The 14,020-nt window shown below is 29.9% G+C and overlaps 1 pseudogene; it reads left to right on the top strand.

Moving 5' to 3' along the window:
- The first annotated feature begins 2,611 nt into the window (after nucleotides 1–2,611).
- Nucleotides 2,612–6,430, top strand: LOC114763200 (tropinone reductase homolog At5g06060-like; annotated as a pseudogene).
- Nucleotides 6,431–14,020: the final 7,590 nt, after the last annotated feature.

Here is a 14,020-nt window from a genome sequence, read left to right on the forward strand (position 1 = left end):
CAAAATTAATATATTTTATAACATATTAAAAAGTTTGAAAATACATGTATTATAATTATTTTTGGTGTGTCAAAAATTATTTGTTTAATAGATATGACAATTAGACTTAACGGTTTGGATGGATAAAATGAAATCTCAAACATATAATAGAGGTTTGTATACATATATTTTAATTTCAATAGATATTTATATATTTTTTCAAAATAGACGGATGTTCCTGTAATATAGGTAAAACATATGGGTAATCAATTTATTTTACTCTTTTAAATAATTACAATTTTGAAGATCTTTCCTCATAAATATTGTTGCCACTAATTCCCTCTCTCTAATTTTTTCTTATTATTATTACTACTACTATTACTCAGTCTGATCTTTATTATATGCTTTAAATAATTATTTTACAGATAATAAGTAATTAGTTAAAATTAGTTAAAAATACTACCTCTGGTCCTAATTATAAGAACCAGTTGACTAATTTGAGGAGATTAAAGAAGTAAGTTGAGTTAGTTATTTGTTCTAAATAGGTGTTATCTTTCTTAAATATTCTTGCTAATCAAGTGTATTGACTAAAACTACTCTTATTATTAGAAGGGATACTTTGAAAAAAAATGTATAAATATGAGAGACAAAGTGGATTGGAGTCTTATATTTAGGACTAAAATAAAAGTCAAACAGGGTCTTATATTAAGGACCAGAGGTAGTAATAGATAGGTTGGAAATAGACTTTTATTTCTAAATATGCCCTTAAAATAAATGAGAAAAAATGTGTGAAAAATAGGATAAAAGAGAAATAATTAAGGGTAACATTGAAAATATACATTAAATGTTAAGATAAAACATAAATTAAAACTTATAAACTGGACCGCATTCCTTCCCAAATTTAAAGCGTATAAATAGGACTGGAGGGAGTATTATAAAGCATTTTTTCCCTATTTTTTCCACTATAGCTATGAGCTATATGGATCTAATTTTAGCGTTTCGATTTTATTTATATATTTTGAAAGAAAATTATAATAATGATAATCTGCACCATTAAAACTTAATGGCGGTAAAAGTAGTAGAGGAGGGGTGTAGGGACCAAGAGGAAAAGGGCAAAAGAGAGAAGCTGCTTGCATAGATTTGATAAGATATACTACTTCTAATCTTAAATACAAGATATAATCTATAGTATAATATGCATTACGACAAAACAAAACAAATTTTATACTTGAGGTGGGAGATATTACAAGGCTCTATGCTTTGCAAAGAGAGCATGAAGGTGGCAGATACAAATGGGGAAGGTGGCAGGTAAAGTGGACGGAATAGTGGAGCAGGTGATGGTGGCCGATGAGGATAGAAGGGATGAATTCTAGAGGGAGCAAAACAACGTGAAGCAAGTTTAATTATTTTAATTTTAATATAAAAAAGTTATTATAGTTTTTTTTTTTGCCAACATAAGAATATAAAAATATTACTATAAGTTTATGATATTCTTTCCCATCTATGTCATCAGATTATTTTAAGAAGCAACCCAAAGTATAGTTGCTTCTCAAAATAATTAAAAACCTTTTTTTCCGTATTCCGAATATCTTTGAAAGCTTAAACAAATCTAAGAAAATTTCACAAAATCTATTGCGGTCCAATCTAAACAAATTCTTTGTTCCTTTAAATTTAGAATCGGAAAAACGGGCCAACATGTCGGGTTAGCCTATTTAGACTCAAAAATTGTAAAAACTGGGCTTGAAATTTGTTTTAAAAAATGAAACACAGACTTAAAAAGGCTGGTTCTGTAAGGTTAAAGGCTTAAACGGGCTAATCTTATAAGACCAAGAGTCGGTCCATTTAGGTGCTTTTATAATTTCTTTTATCTTTTTAATTTTTTATGTAATATTAATATTATTAACTTTTTTACATTGTTAATGATACTTCAAATGTTTAGTTATTATTATCATTTTGAAATTAAAGTTCACAAAATGGTTTGATTGATTTAGTTTTAGACAATAATTTGTTTAATTAATAACTAGAATGCAAAATTTAAAAGTAAAATTTTGATGAAGAAGAAAAGCTTAATATTTTTGCCATTAAAAAAAAGCATATTTATAAAGAAGAACAATTGATGATAGTATTTGTCTATTGTACATTTGTACTTTTGATGAAATTTTTGAATGTTGTTATTTTGTTAGTAGATGTTTTAGATATTTATGGATGTTTAAATATAATAATATTTGGTGTTTGTTACTTAATTTTATTCATACCTATGTCTTTTCTTAAACTGATCAAAAGCTTGAAGGCTGGCCCTATGCCTGCTAGCTTAAAAGCTGAATCTAGTAAAATGAGTTATTTTTAAAATTTTAACTATATAGGATCGACCCGTTTAAACTCGTCATTTAAATTTATTCTTGGTTCCATTTTAGACTTTTAAGTTTTGAACCATTCGTTAGAGTAAAATAGTTGATGTTTTTATTAAATTATTGGATGAAAACCAAACTTAAAAACCGAAAATTGTACCAATTCAAGATCTATTTCACTTCAATTGCATTCCAAAAATTTAACGGGTGAAAGAATTCGAGGCATTACTCATGAGTCAAGAACAATACTTCAATTAAGTTGTCGATAGATTTATTAATTATGAACTCATCCACAAAAGCTCGCAGACCCATCAAATTTCATTGCTTCGTTATCATCGATCAAATCAATAATATGTTCCCTGCAGATTTGAAGATTTTGTTTATATTATTGTTGTGACGGCCAGGTCCAGCTCTGGGGAATGTCTTGTTCCATTTGTCAGATTTCCTGATATCATCAAATCCGAAGCAAGCATTTGGAACCACACATCTCTTGGCGGATTTATATGAAGGACAAAATTCGATGTTCTTGTTGAGGAAGTCAAGTGGTAGGTTCTTCCCATTCCAAGGATACCAGAAAGTATCACTTCGACGAAAATGGGTGAAGGCGAAGCGAAGGTCATCTTCAAAGACAGAAGATGGTCCCTCACTGGAATGACCGCTCTAGTCACAGGAGGAACCCGAGGCATAGGGTTTGTCTTCTTCTCTTGATAACTCTACTGGCCTTTTCCCTCATTCATTAAATGAACCATGCCATATTCTGAATTTCAACTTTTTTTTATATACTTTTCTGAATTTCAACTTTCATTCAATTCAACAGCTCCAGAAGTTTTTTTTTTATTTATGCTAATTTGTCTTGTAGTAATATTATCCTTACCCTTAAATAACTGCTGCGATTTTAAACTTTTGAAGTGAATTTGGACTAAGAAACTTTTTCTTCCGACTAAACTTTCAGAGCAAATTTATATTTTAATCATGTTTTTATTTTGACGTGGGTTTTTTTTCCCTAAATACTGATTCGTGTTTATTGATTTGTTGAATTAGGCGTGCCATAGCAGAAGAATTAGCAGAATTTGGGGCATCTGTGCATATATGTTCGCGTAAACAAGAAGATATTGACAGATGTCTAAAAGAGTGGGAAAGCAGAGGATTTAGAGCAACTGGATCAGTTTGTGATGTTCAATTTCGCGACCAACGTGAGAAATTGAAACTGTTGCCTCAATCTTTCATGGAAAGCTCAACATCCTAGTAAGACTCTCTCTCTCACAAAATCCAAGTGATTTTTGAGGAATTGGAGCCAAAAGAATAGTTACCCACGTCGACTTTTTTTTCTTTTTTTAAATGACTTCAATTCTTTTCTTGAGGTGTCAATTTTTCAAAGCAATTTATAGAACGCGGAGGCAATTATTTTCTAGTTATATTGCATGCGGGTAATTTATAGAATTCTATTTTAAAAATAATTAACATGTATACACACATACGTGTGTGTATAAAATCACGGTTTTCCACTCAAAAAGTAGACAAAATTGGCTTCATAAGAAAAGATGGTTTTAGCTGAAAAACCATGGTTTTGACACAATTAAGCAATTATTGGATTTTATGAGGTGTTTGGATGGATTTCTCTTTAAAACCACGATTTCTAGCCATATGTTATATTACGGATGTAATTGCTTCACGTCATTTGTTGCACTAAGTGAGATGACCCTATTTTGCAACTTGCAATTAATGATGTGGGGTGACAATAACTTCTAGATCAAAACAGATGGATGGGATTTCCCCAGCTAGATTGGACAGGATACTACGAACCGCATGAAATCCAATTCCACCAAACATGGCTTGCAGTTGTGTGCTAGAAAAAGAAACCCCCCCCCCTTTTTCTTAAGTACCAGTACAAGATAATTAAAACATACAATTACTTGGACAAAATCAATAGCTAACAAGTGACATATTTCTTTGTGAAATGGTCATGTTTTAGCTAGCGTCATGCTTTTTTTTTTTTTTTTAACTTAGATAAACAATGCTGGGACAAATATACCCAAGGAAGCAACAGATTATACTGCTGATGTTATATCCACAATAATGAAAACTAATTTTGAGTCTGCTTACCATCTGAGCCAACTCGCACACCCTCTTCTAAAAGCCTCGGAATATGGTGCCATAGTAAATATCTCCTCCATTTGTGGTGTCAGAGCTTTACCTCAGGTTTCAGTCTACGCAGCATCTAAAGGTATATTTCTCTTTTCTCACAATATAGTCAGAGAGAGAGAGAGAGAGTTGGTATATTGAGTTGTGGACTCAAAGCATAGTCACATTATCTTGTATTTCTCTCTTTGAATATATGGATGGATGAATGTAGGGTATTCAATTTACTTTTCTAATAAGACATAATATTTGATAATGATATGGCATGATAAGCTTTTGTAAATTTGAATCATGGCCAATAACGTAGCTGATGAAATATCTGCATAATTGTGTTCATCAGGAGCCATGAATCAAGTGACAAAGAACCTAGCATTGGAATGGGCAAAGGATAATATTCGCGTAAATGCAGTGGCACCTGGGCCTATAATGACCTCACTTTTGGAGGCTGGTGTGGTATGTTACCATAAGCTTATGTGAAATCCCTGTTCGTTGCTCCTTAGTCGCTTTTGAAATGAACTGAAAGAGAACTGAGTTTTCTGCATCATTATTGCTGCCATATCTAATGCCTCCCAAACTCATAATCATGACTTGTTGATCACCCGCTTTGGATTGCTTCTTTTTTAAACCAATACATTTTTCATGATTGCATCTCTTCCTACAGTGAGGAAATGGTGGATCCCCTGACTTACAACCCAATGAGCCTAGCTTAGTATTCTTTGACTACCTTAATGTACCTCTTTTTGAGGATCTCAAACTCCCTTGCCTAACTAAGAATTTGATTGTGTGTGTCGAGTGCTGTTCTATCATTGTCATAACTCATTTTTAAGTTGGCGCTAAACCTGGATTTTGTCTGAAAGTTCAAAGCACTATTGGCAAAAGATGAAGGAAGGTTACCAAAGCCATAATCATCACCAATCTCTAAAAATGATTTCATTAATCTTAAAAATGGACTCAAGCGCCGGAAGAAAAAGAAAACAAACTCAGCATTCTCTCTCCAGCAAAAAAGTAAAAACATTCTCTCACTCACCTCATGTGGACCCCACTTTTTTGGATGACTTGTGGTGGAGAAGGCAAAAGCAATAAAATGGAGCTTTGAAAAAAAAAGTTACTTTTAGAGCATAAGCCCATTTAGTCCCAAAACCCATCCAAACATGTATTCTAAGCTTAAAGTTATTTTTTCCAACTTTTGGCAGTGGGAAAGTCAGTTTGGGAGTCACCATTGTAATCCCAAACACACTCTAAGGTGTTTAAGATTTTAGCATCAAAGATTCTTAACAGAAATGATTTTGCTCCTGTGCAACCAGATAACCACCCTTTTGCTGACAATAATGAATCAACAACTAATGCGAAAAATGGCCTTGCTTAAGTGTAGTGGATTAACTATATATATAACAAACACAATTTCTAGAAAAATCTCATAATCCAATTGTTTTGTTTGTCAATAATACGTCCATATCATTGTGCATGTTTCATGGGTTCTTACTTGTCATATAAATTCTTGCACACTGCTATATCTAACTGCTCATAATCTTGTCATTAGTACCTTTTTGTCATCTTTTCGTTCTTTTCTTTTCCTACACAGAAAATAATTTTACTAAGTGAGACATAATATCTTATCTTCACACAGAAAGAAGATGATGCAGCACTACTAAATAGCATATTGTCTCAACTTCCTATCAGTCGCGTAGGAGAGCCAAAAGAGATTTCGGCACTAGTTGCTTTTCTTTGCCTTCCTGCTGCTTCATACATCACTGGGCAAATAATATATGCCGATGGAGGCTTCAGAGTTTAAATAGTTTTGTTTGGACTGTTATAAAGTTAGAGAAAGAAATAAAAGTCCTCTATCAATGCTATCTGAAATTTCTCTCTCTCTTTCTTTTTTAAATCCACAGTGAAATGATATATCCCTTTACCTCTATGAAACAATATCATGTGGATAATGTATCTTATGCAAGTCTTTATGCCACAAATGTTAATGGAGATCGACTTCACTTTGTTTCACATCTTTTTCCATTTAAATCGATATTTGAAAATGGGTTCAAAGTAGAAGATTCGCTGTTTACCAAGGAAGAAGAAATTGTCCAAAAATACGATATATCGAACTTGGGTTGAGTTGCCCTCTGTAAACAGATCCTATGACTGTTTAAATGTAAACAGAAATTTGAAAAAAAAAACAAAGAAATATTTTATTAAAGAGAGAGATATGTTTGTCCATTGAAAAGGTAAAATTGTTTTCTTTTTCGCCGGGGAGAGGAGAGGCTTGTCATTCTCTGCATATTTTCTGACTTCGATTTACTCACGATACTGCTCGGACCCAATTTATAAAGCACTAAAAAAATCTTAAACTTTAAGGAAAATGACAGAAAAAGTAGCTAGAACTTATGAAATACCAAAATGGGAAGCTAATAGCTTCTCAGAAGCTCAGAGTTCGTGCCAGAAAGGGAAGGAAAAGTTAAATGGGTATTTGAAATTGAAGCAAAATAAATGAAATGCCCATTTGTTAATTTCTATTCTGAAATTGGTAAAATATATTGAAGATTTGTTATTATCACATGAAGTTTAGGAATTAAACATTTCCTCAAGGCACAATTTTTTCTCATTTTCTCTAGTATTTAGATTAAAATCATGACTTGTTAATTTATAGGGTTAATATAAAATTTTAACAACAAAGCTGTCACGGATAAGCATCTAGCATCATAAAGCTTATTTGAGTGTAAAAATATGCATAAATGTTAAAAAAAAATGAGGCAAAAATAACAAAATAGTTATGTCTGTTACTTTATATTTGTGGGGCCCACAAAGTCAATCCAACTAATTTGTTCTCCCTCATCCACGCCAACTCCCTCTCCCTCTCACTCTTACAGTCCGTTTGGTGTGAAGGATTTGGAGTGGAGGGGAGAGAAGAGGAAGAAGAGGGATTTTAATCATTTTTTTTATTTGGCAAGATAAAAATTTTAGGAGGGGAAGAAAATTTTTTAACATTTTTTCTCTCCTCCCCTCATAAACCTCCCCTCCAAAATTAGGAGAATTTGGAGGGAAAAGGTAATATTTTGATTTGTATTGACTAATTTGTCTATATTATTTTCTAATAATCCCATGTTACCCTTTACTACCGAATTGTATGTGATTTGGTATATTTATGGATTCAATCATGCCTCTCTTTCCTCATTTATATGCTACCAAATAAAAAAAAAGTTGTTATTTAATTTCCTAACGCAAATCAAGCATTCAAAACAAAAACATACAAATAAATCATCTATATCGTATTTGAAAAAGTTATTTGACTACTCGTATCGACAACATAGAGAAAAATAAAAGCTGGAAAAAACTTACTCAAATTAAACATATTTACTTCATTAGACTAAATTTTGGATATAAATACAATTATAGTTATTAGATATATAGTAGCTATTAATTATGTATTATCATTATATTTATTTAATTTTGCTAATTATAAAAAGTTGATCTCATATATTAAATATTATTTATAATTATATTTCATTAATTACTCTATAAAGTTTGTAAAAATCAACTTAAATAATATAAGGGCAAAGTTGTCCATACAAAAATATTTTGCCTCCCCTCCCTTCCTAAACCAAACAAGGTAACATCAAAATTCCTTCCCTCCCTCCCCTCGTATTAATCCAAACACGGTAATGTTAAAATCCCTCCCCTTCTTTTCATCTCATTTCCCTCTATTAAAATCATTCCCCTCCCATCCCTTCTGTTAAGCCAAACACACCCTTACTCTCTCTCTTCCCTCTCTCTTTTTTCTCCCCCTCTCATGCTATCGGCCACTCACTCCCTCCTTAATATAGATGGATTGAAGAAGCGTGGGTTCTGATGATCAACTGCAGGGAACTTCTTTGTGTGATTTTTGTCTTGAATATATTTGGGTTGAATACTCAAATATATAGCATGAACTCTGAAAATATCAATAGGATAAAACGACTTTGAACATATTTCAAATATATTCAGATATTTATACATATATCACACGGACAAAGTAAGGCTCTTTTGACTTGGTTAACATTTAAGATTTCATACGAGTTAAATACTCGCACCTAGAAAGTGTTAAACCATATGAATCAATTAAATGACATTTTGAAACAACTTGAAGATTAATGAATATTTGAAAAATAATTTAAGAAAGCATAATTAATATAAGCTTTAAATAATTAATTTTCTTACAAAATAAATAATTCTCCTAATTTTTTCTCATCAAAACAAGAGATCAGTTATTCCAACACTAACAATGTCCTGGTGGTTAAATCATTGCACATTAGTAGCTATTATTGCAAAACTGCTTCAAATGCATAATTTGGTTGTTATTTTGAAACGCTACAAAACACTTTTTTTTTTGGGGAAGTGAATGAGACTTATCAAAGCTGATACACAATATTTGTTTGCTAATTAAATGAGATTTGATTAACTATCAACTTACAAAATCATCATAAGAGGATGGAAAGTATGGATATTGCTCCTTGGTTGGATTCTATTCCTTCAAAACCTCATTGATAAACTTATAAAATTTTAGTAATTTAAAACTGTTATAAATATTATATATATGTGGATGTCCATAACCCCCAACTCTTAGGATTCTTCATAGGATTCTTGATCTTTGAATGTCTTAAACCCATAACCCCCAAATGAATAACTTTAGAGGAGTTTTTCATGTTTATTGTCATTATTCCCTTTTTCATTTCTTTGTAACTCTTGAATTAGACTTTTATGGTTGGGGGCCTATAAATAGAAGCCACATACAAGGCATTTGTACCCATATATGTATATGAGAAATACTCCTTATTTTCTCTCCCAATTCTTGTCTTGCTATCCTCTTTCTACTCTCTAACTCTCTTATTTTTATAACACGTTATCAGCACAAGTTTGCTCTGAAGATTTGAGGTATGAGCATTTTGTAAATTAATATATTCTTATAGTATATGATAATACTTTATACTAACTTCTCCTTACCCAATTATTCTTTTTATCTTATTATCACGTCTAATTTTAATTTTCTATATATTTGCTATATATTATGTTGTTCTTTTATGTTATTTATTAATTTATTCTTTTTATACGTTTTAATTCTATTATCTCCCCATTGTGATATTGTGTTATTTATTTTATTTATTTTTCCATACTTCTTGTTCTATTGTTGGTTTACATATATCTGTTTGGTTTATATTATGTCATTTTATATCTATCGCAGTATTATATATATATATGATTATATAATGTTATTTATATTTGATTATGAATTTTAATTTACTTAATTTATTTCATTACAATATTATTTAATTTCATTTTATTAAATGGCTAGAAGCCATATGTGATTAGATGACCAGAAGTCATATCACTTTTGCAATTGTTCTTTTGTGAAAGAACAATATGGATGCTTTTAAATGGAATGACAAGAAAAATCTATGGCACTTTGATGATTTAATAGTGACAAGTATCAAAGCCCTGAAAGTTACATGGTGACAAGTATCGAAGCCCTGAAGGCTACATTGTAACAAGTATCAAAGCCCTGAAGGCTAATAGTTCAAACATCAAATGGCATAAAAGAGCTTTATTTGAAAGATTTTTACTATAGTCCTGAAGACTAATATTTGAATAAATTGATCATGTGCTACTGAAAGTAAGGAACATGTCTATGAGAGCGATAAAGAGCATGCCCACATTGTACCGTTGGAATTAATAATTAAAGGGCAATAATATTTGGTTTTAGCTATTAAACCATAATTGAGGAGATATTGATACCTCTATAGTCAAAAACAATTATGAGTAAATATCATAATATGACCAGAAGTCATATAAACAAATATATGTACCAATCTATTGAAAGTAAATGTTAAAATTGGTTATGAAATCAAAAGATCAAGAGATATTATGAAAAGTATGAAAATGTAGTTATAATGCCCAAGGTAATGTCTTATAGAGAAATATGTTCAAATTAGTCAAAGTTGAAAAATATAATCATTAGCCCAGAAAGCTATATCCAAAAGGTTATATAATATTATTTTAAATTTCTTGTGATTGATTGGTAGAAATATATTATTATAAGTATTTGATATTAAGATATTGATAAACATTAAGAGTAGTTATTGTTCACTTTGAAATGTTAATTTATTGTGCCAATTTACTTGCATATTTATGAATATAAATTGTGAATATAATTTATTTTCATATCAGTAGAATAGCCAAAAAAAAATGGTCATATTATGATATTGGTACTTTATTGTGCTATTTGTGCGCAAATTAAAGAGATGATATATTGTTCATATTTTGTTTATTTATATGCTATTTGTATGATCTTAGTTTGAATGATTTATTGTGATTTATTGACAATAAATTTTATTGTGAGCATTTGAAACTGTTTTGAGTTTAACTAAACAAGAAATTAGTTGAGAAAGAAAAGTTAAGTATTCATACAATGTGTAAGTAATTTTTCAAAAGATATATTTTGAGTATTACAAATTAAATAAATAATATATATTAATGTTAAGAAGTTTTGACAATAAGTTCAATTTTACACTTTATTCTCAGAAAGTTTATTTTAAAAGATATTCTATATTTGTGTTCTTTTTAATTACATGAGTTTGTTAATGAGAATAAATTAAGCATGTGCAAATGATAATTATAGTTTAAAAAATTATGATTATTGGATTAATTCAAACATTATTTAATTCTTTAAGTTCATACATTTTGAAAAAGTATAAAAGAAAATTGTATATCTACAATTAAATTAGTTTTTGCTGTGACATTTGAGAGAAAAAAATCATATATTTATGTCACATTTGAATTGAGAAAATGGAAATTTATTTAACTTTATGAGAAAATTTATTATAAATAGTTGATATTAATTTCGATTGGTTGGACAAAATCATCTTTGCAGTATGTGTAAATTCTATATATATTACAAGTTAAACTTATGATACTTATAACTATTTATTATTATGTATTATGATATTATTAAGATGAATTTGTCTCCTTATTCTTCTCAAATTACTTAGTTCCTGAAGAATTATGTGTAAAAATATTTATAGTCCCTGAAGAACTAATACATATTTTTCTTTATGGGCAGATAAAGAATTAATGGTAAAAAAAATATGATCCATTGATCTACATTAGAACTTCGGTTTCAAAAGAGTCAGAAAAGTAATAACCTAATCGAATTAAAATCCATAATTCTATATGAACTAGGAAGTACTTAGACTTCCAAGTGATAGAAGTTATTAGCCTATTATATGCTAGTACTGTTTTTGAAATACATGAATAAGGAAAACATGTTTTTATGACTCACACTTGAGGGGAAGACTGTTGAAATACAAGTGTGAGTTGATGTTAGATAGAGTTTTACTTGAAACTTGTTACAGTAAACCAAAAGTTTACTCGCCCAATTAATGTATAGTTGGGGTAGCTTGTCTAATTATCATAAATAATATATATGATGTAACAAATTATTGATGATTATGTATCGACATTCATTGAAGAACCAAAAGATTCTTCATGAATAGCCAACATATTATATGATCTAAGAATTCATATGCTGCTTATTCTCAATGAGAAATTGATTACATTGATATCACTAGTTATGATGTAAAATGGATCTCTACATTTCTGGAAATATATCAAATTTAGATATATGGGCCCATACCAATAGCATGTAAACCATACAAGTATTTAATAAATTGGATAGATGCATCTATAAGATGGTTACATGTATTATTATTAATTTGCAACCTGAAGTTTGCAAAATTATTTGAGTAATCATTATGTTGAGTGCACAAGTTCCAGACTATGAGATCCAGAAAATTTCTATTGAAAAAGATTGTGAATTTATATCCCAGAATTTCAGTGATCAACATGCATTTGTTAGAAAAAAATAATTGAAAAGTCTACTTAACAGAACGATCTGGCAAAATTATTAGCCTCTATGAATGGCTAGATCAATACTTTTGAGAACAAGATCTTCATCTCAGGGTTGGCTTGTTTAGTTTGATATGTTGCAACATTTATGCAAATCAAGCCAATAAAATTCTCCCAATGAAATTGGCTTTTGGTCAGGAGCCAAATACTTTCCATCTTAAAAGTTTGAATGTGCAATGCTTATGTCTATTGATCCACCACAATATACATATAGATGGATATAAAAAATTGGAATGAATGTTGGGTAAGAATCTCCTTCTTCTTGTTTGTATCTAAAAGAAACAAAAGGGATGTTTCTAAAAGAAGCAAATGAATTGAGGAGACTCATACTGCATGATTAATTGATTGTCATTCGACAAAATTTTCCCAACATGAGGGGGAGAAATTGAGTAGCTGGAAAAGATAACATATAGAATGCATTATTATTATCAAGTATAGATCCTCAGATATATGATAGTATGAACCAGAAGTTCATCAAAGAATGCATCCATGAGATATTACAAAATATGTGCCAGATGCCATTACTGACCTAAGTGAGTATTACTAAATCTCATATTCCAGCTGAAAATGCTCCAATTAGTATAAATAAAAGTGAGACATGCCTGAAGCATGAGAGATTAATCGGTTCTAATATAATTATATTGAACACAAAGGAGCATGAAATTTAAAAGTTATATTAAGGAGGCATGTGCTATAGAAGAGTACTGAGATATAACTAGTTGAAAAAAAAAAACCCCAGAAAAGGTTCAGTACCTGAAAAGTAATGAAAAGATCTCAATAAGTTATGTCACAAGGGGAAAAATATAACCAAAAAGATAAAGTTGTCGACAACGTTTTTGATAATAATATCATGTGATTTTAAAGAGGATCTTATATGAAAATAGAAATTTGGCGAAAAGTAAAAGGAAAAGAGAAAAGATGCAATGGAAATATAATTATTATTTTAATATGTGAAAATTATGGACCTGCAGTCCAAACACATCAAATACAAAGTTATTATGTGACATATGAATATTTTTGTGAAAATAAAGAATTTCACAAAGGTCTAGTGATTATGATTAGGCATAGTATTTTATGGTGGATGCAATAATTTTTGCATATATTACTAGTCTAGCAGTATATCAAAAACGAAATATGCGTCTGTTAGATATCGTTATAGCCTATGCATGTGGCTCACTAAATAATGAGGTTTACATGAGAATTCTTGAGGGATTTAAAATGCCAGAAGCATTTATATAGAAGAAAATCATCCAATATTTAAAATATTATGTTGAATAAGATAATCTGAGTATACATATCTGGCTTAAAAAATGTATTAGAAAATAAATAATTTTGTATCTTACTTGACCCATAAATCAAGTTATTGAATGCATTAATGATTGCAAAATGATTGATTTTGTTATGATAATTTTGTCTGCAAAATATATTCAACTAAATAGACTAGAAGTCCCATATATTTATTCTATGATAATATTTACATATATTGTCAATATTACATGTTATAATTTTATTGGTAAAAATAAGTTTCTGCAGGTATGCATGTAAATAACGAAATTAAAATTGGATATATAGTTCTATAAAACTATTATATGATATCATTTTGTTCAAATTAAATTAATCAT

Source organism: Neltuma alba, unplaced genomic scaffold (genome assembly GCF_004799145.2).
Source record: "Neltuma alba isolate B1F8T4 unplaced genomic scaffold, ASM479914v2 tig00011266_pilon, whole genome shotgun sequence".
In the NCBI taxonomy this organism is placed as follows: Eukaryota; Viridiplantae; Streptophyta; class Magnoliopsida; order Fabales; family Fabaceae; genus Neltuma; species Neltuma alba.